Below are 6,225 nucleotides of genomic sequence, written 5' to 3'. Positions count from 1 at the left end.
TGCTGACACGTGAGTGAACTCCATCAGTTGTTCAGCTGGGCGAGTCATGTTCAGTGAACTTATTCCATAATAAGCACCTACATACTAGCTATAGTGTCACCACACAAATGTCTATGAGAACAGACATCCTTCATAATGAAGCAAGCATAGTATGTACCGATCTTTACGGATTATTAATTACCAGTTAGTAATCCTATGACCAGGAACTATTTAAGTTTAGAGTTATCATCTTTTTAGGTCTCACTATTATGATCTCATCATAATCCATAAAAATCTTTACTCTAAACTATGGTATATCTTATTTAAACACTTAAATAGATAAAGCCCGTAATAAAAACAAAACAAGTCTTTATTAATATCAATGAAATCAAAACAGATTACATAAAAGTTATTCCTAAATCCTAATACATGATTGGACTTAGGACATATTCCTTTCAATAGTTCCATACTGTAACAGAGTTTATTGTTTCAATAAAGTTTGTTTTCTGTTACTTAATATATTAAAGTTCGATTTGATTGTATTATACACTGTATTCACCCCCCTCTACAGTGTGTGTGACCTAACATACCTGTATTGTGTTCCGTCATAGTTTCATTAGTCGATTTTTTCAAATGACATTTTCGAAGATCCAACTGTACGAATGATATTAAATACCCTTCATAGTGTTGGGAAAAAATAATCAAAAAATTTAATGTCTGGGTTGTGTCGTATCTTAACAGAAAACGATGTGTGGGAGACTATTACCTGTATTGTGTTCCGTCATAGTTTCATTGTTCAATTTTTTCAAATGACGTTTTTGAAGATCCAACCATACGGATGATATTAAATACCTTCATAATGTTGGGAAAAAATAATCAAAAAATTTAATGTTTTGGTTGTGTCGTATCTTAATAGAAAACGATGTGTGTGAGACTATTACCTGTATTGTGTTCCGTCATAGTTTTTTTGTTCGATTTTTTCAAATGACGTTTTCGAAGATCGAACTGTACGGATGATATTAAATACTCTTCGTAGTGTTGAGAAAAAATATTCAAAAAATTTAATGTCCGGGTTGTGTCGTATCTTAACAGAAAATGACGTGTGGGAGACAATTACATGTATTGTGTAAGAACCCAAATTTTTGACATCGCTAAAAGACCTTTATGAATGGTAATATAATAACTTGAATTTTTTAGACCTTGTAAAACATTTAATGAATAGTAACCCTGACGGACGGGAAAAACTTTTGAGCCCACACTATGTAGTGCACGAGAAAATGAGTTTCAGAGTTGATATTACGATTATACGTACCAAATGAGTGTATGTAAATGCTATTAGTTTTCGAAGAAAACGAACTTTGAAAAACGACCATATTTACGACTCATCGAGGATTAAGGGAATCACAATATAATTATAAGATTAAAACCCTACGGATTTATATTCAAGTATGATAATTAAAAATATAAGGAATAAATACGAAAGGAATTACGTCGCGAACCATTTACGAATAAGTATTACGAGAACGTTTAAGCGACCGAGCGAACACGTAAACGATTAAATAAACGTAACGCACTAACTAAACCATGGTAAGGAAGTAACCATGGTTACTTCATCAAATAGTGAGCTAACCATAGGATGACCAAGCTAGCTAGCAAATAGTGAGCTAAGGAAGCTAACCTTGTAGTTTAGCTTGTAAGCTAGCAAGCTACAAAGATATGTCCATGGATTTGGTGACAAGAATAAACCTAGAATGCTAACCTAGGAAGAATAAAATCAAGTTGCAAAGATATCAAGTCACCTTCCAAGAAGCAACCTAGAAATCATCCAAGAGAAGCAACCAAGTGCTATAAATACCCCCCCACCCCCACCCCCATCCCCATTTTTTCTTCCATTCGGCCCCAAGGAAATAAAGAAGGAATTCAAATTCCAAACTCCATGCTCTAGTTCTTGTAAAATCACCCAATTAATTCTCAAGCCTCCTAGAAATTAAAATAAGGTAATAAAATTCTTTCATCTCTTTTTACCAAGGTTTGATGGGTGAAATAAATTCAAGAAACTCACTAGTGAATAGTATGAATAGTAACCTCTCCTTGGTTTCTTGATTTCAATGGTGGTTCTAGGCTCCAAAAATCATACCAAGTACTTCCAAGCCTCCACCATACTCATGAACACATCTCAAGATTCCAAGAAAGGTAAAAGTCTTTGGCCCAACTTTATTTAAAGTTCATTTTTAAGATCCATTTAGTATGTGGTAGAAAACTTAGTTTAAGAAGTGGTATTGTTGAGATCTTGAAGTTTAAAGTTGAGTAGATTTAAGGTTGATTGTTGTTGCCTCAAGAACTTGATGTTCTTGAGAGGAGTTTGTATGATGATGATGAAACGATGATTGTTGATGGTTGTGTTAAGAGTTAGGACGTAAACGAAACCCCGATCGTAAGCATAACTCCGTTAAAACCAACGAATCGTAACATTAAGTTTCTGCAGAAAGTCCCGAAGTTGTAAACTGTAGTTTCTTAAAAAATAACCCTTGATTATGATAGGCAATGTTATGAGGATCTTTTAGGCGCTTGAATCGCTTGATTCTGATTTACGGATCAAAGGTTATGGTCGTTTTAGTAAAACTGATTTACGCGACATAAACTGCTACAAATCACGAACTTTGAAAATATAAAGGATTGACTTAAAAGTGCTCATAAATCATGACATTTCTACAGAGAGTAAAATATTGAGTTTCCTAACTGCCATAAAAATTTAAAGTGAAAATAATGATTTCTCAATTTTATAAAAATATCGGAGTTGAGGCCGCGCGAGTAGAAACCGTAAGAATCTTTAAGCGAAGCCAACAACGATAATGAGAATGAACTCAAGATACTTAGAAAAATGAAGCGACCATGATGTGAATAAGGACTTAAAGGAATAATAAGGGTAGTATAAGTAGAGAGGATGTATAATAAATAGCGCATGAGTGCGAGTCACCGTAAATTAGAACGGCACCTAACGAAATGAATTGTGTTTGTGGTCATAGATTTCCGAGCGGAACCTAGAGCATCCTCCACCTCGAGATACCCAGGCAAGTTTTCAAACCCTACCTTTTAAGAACTGTTGTGTTGTGAATATTTTACAAAACTGTGATATATGCATAAGATTGCTTTAAACTGTTTTACGAAGTTTGAGATGTACTACATTACTCTATTGTTGATAATTTCTAGTATATGTTCTTACCGAGTTCGAAATATTATATTTAGACCGAGAGTCGGTCAGTGTAAGCTTATAAAAACCCGGAGGTATCCCGGAGGAGTTTATAATTGAGGACATTAATGCTAGCGAGTAGCGTGGCGTGTATATATTTTAGACCAAGGATCGGTCAGTTAAATTGATGAAAATCCGGAAGTATTCCGGAGGTGCTTATTTAAGAATATTAACGCTACAGTAGAGCGTGATGTATAAGTCGTAAGACCGAGAGTCGGTCAGTTTTGTTTCATAAAGTATAAACCCGGAAATCATCCCGGAGATGTTTTGGACGATTATAAGTCCATATTAGTACGTTTTAAAAGGGACTCATCGTCCACTTACGAAACATTAAAACACCTCGAACTTTTTTTTAAAACAATTTCCCAACGAGCATATTCCCTCAACTATATTTTATTGATTCGAATAATAAATATTTTATACGTATTCCTTTATTATAAGAGTAGTATACTTCAACGTTTATTTATTCAAACCAGATTAAACATTATAGATTATTAATTATGTAAACACAAACTAGTTGATGAATATTATTTAAATAAATCTTTTAGAGAGTAAACTCATTCGAGGTATGATTAATATCAATTACCATTTAATTATTTATAGACTATTATTTAATTAATTATTATTTATTAAAGGATTGTTATTGATTTAAAGATCATAGATCCTAATATACTTTCTGATTTAGAAGTATTATTCGAATAATTTCAGATCGTCGGTGAATATTGTCCCGACCTATTATTATATTGAATATAGTTTCAAGAAGAAACTTTCCCCCTTATTAATTATCTGTTGACAACGGTCAACTCACATCCTTAGTACTTCCTCCGAAATTCTCGGAAGTACGTATATACATATATATACACTTATATCTTAAAGAGATAAACTATTTCTATCAACAAGCAAAATGCTTGGGGAACTTCGATGTGGTTCAAGTTCTCGAGATTGATAGAATTCTTTTAAAGGACAATGGAGGGGTAGACTCTGGTACTATGTGTGCTAGATGGGCTACCAAAGGTACCGCAGGCGAAGGTACTCAGTGTACTCAGGAACTTGTGAAGTATGTGCATACCCGAAAATGGGACACGTAGCCCGAATGCGGCCAGGGTGATACCCTAGAGATGACGGTTTCGTCCTTTTACTAGTAAAGAAGGTTACTTCCGTAGTACGACTGATCATCGTATGCGGGGGCTCCAGTGAATGTCCAAATTCTTCCAATTGGAATTGAGATGCAATACCGTAACCCAAGCCTAGGTGCTGGGATTACTACTAAGGTATTCGCAGGTTATAAAAATCCACTAAAGGATTATTTTCATAAGAAGGTGTATCACCAAGGAAAACTATTTTGGAGAAAATGTATTTATCATATATGATGTTTTACGTGAGTTTATCATACTGTCATTTTCATACTGTACATTATTATGCCGGGCATTATAGCTCACTCTTGCTTTCTTTTAAATGACACAACACAACAGATAACAGTATGCCGGTGTGGGACTTAGTCGCTTGCAGTCATGGGGAGGATCCCTGGCAGCTTTGCCTCATGTGTGCTAGAGTATCAGATAGATATAAGATATCAGTCGTAATTATTGTAACTTCATGTAGAGGTTATAAATAATTGTTTGAGATTCTGTAAAGTACATTTGAGTGTAATAAAAGAAGATTACATTTTGTACGTCGTTTCTAAGGCTATAACTTGTGTGTGTGAGTATGAGATTGGGGTCTGTTGGATTATTAAATCAATACCAGGTTACACATGAGAAGGATGGCGTGACGACCCAGATTCCTGACCCCAGATTTGGGGGCGTTACAATAATGGTATCAGAGCCTTAAGTTATAGTACTCATAAATGAGAGTGTTAGGAGTCTGTCTAGATGCGAGATTTCGTGAGAGCTCATATAGAGTTCATCATTGGACTACTGGATGTAGCCTAATGGGTAGGTAAGGATAAGTGTGTATTTGAGGTATTAAAGTATGACTAATGAGACCATTAGAGATTATTAGAATGATGAGGAGAAAAATTAGAATCATATTTGATTTGGCAAGGATATGGATGTAGAACTTGGAGCTGAGTCTCCAGAGCATTTGGGGTAAAGATGATATTATCTCCACCATATGTAAATTTTGATAACACGAGCCTTGTTACCTGTAGTTCTATGTAGGTTGCCCAAGAAGGGGCATCACATGTGAGAACCAAAAAGTCTAATTATTAATATACAATTGAGGTTATTGACCCAGACTAGTTGAAGGTGTGATTTTACCAATGAGAAGGTGAATATCGTATTAATAACGAATTCAGCAGAAATAGTGTCTGTGAAAGGCATATGTCATAGCCTATTTGTTTATTCAAGGATTTAACTCAACTCAAATAAGGATGTAACAAGTAAATAGTGGTTCTATCGTCAGAGAGATCTCTCAAAGTAACATATGTCAAATGATTAAGTAACATTGTTCGTCTACAGACTTGAGGACTTAATTCACTGGAAGAAGCTCAAGAAATTGATCAAGCCTCAGTGATATAATTCAAGATTATGGATTTAATCAAGTGACAGAGATCTCATCGGGGTATCAATTGATTACAGGGATTTAATCTGAAGAAAATCAAGACATGAAGAAACATCACAAAAGTTAGTCATTCATGAACCAGACAGTACATCGAGTGTCAACATTGAAGTGGTGAAATGGATTCAGTGATTTTCAGAAGATTGTCAGAAGAGTGGTTGCTGTTCAAGATTAGTATTAGTTCTCTAATTAATTAATTAAGTCATATAATTTAATTAAGAAAATAAATTATATCTGCAAAGATTAATTTATTGATTAATTGGATTAATTGATTAATTAATTCTGAATTAATATTTTGGTTTTTCAGAATTGATTTTGAATTTAAATTCAAAATTAATTCAGCAAGACAATCTTTTGTATTAGTATGACAATCGGTATGATAATCAATAGTCATACCGAAAGTCATGCCAGTTCATTTAGATTGTCCTGCCGAAAGT

This window comes from Apium graveolens, chromosome 11 (assembly GCF_009905375.1).
Source record: "Apium graveolens cultivar Ventura chromosome 11, ASM990537v1, whole genome shotgun sequence".
Lineage (NCBI taxonomy): Eukaryota > Viridiplantae > Streptophyta > Magnoliopsida > Apiales > Apiaceae > Apium > Apium graveolens.
The sequence above is the reverse complement of the archived record's forward strand: the minus strand, read 5'-3'. Positions refer to the sequence as shown.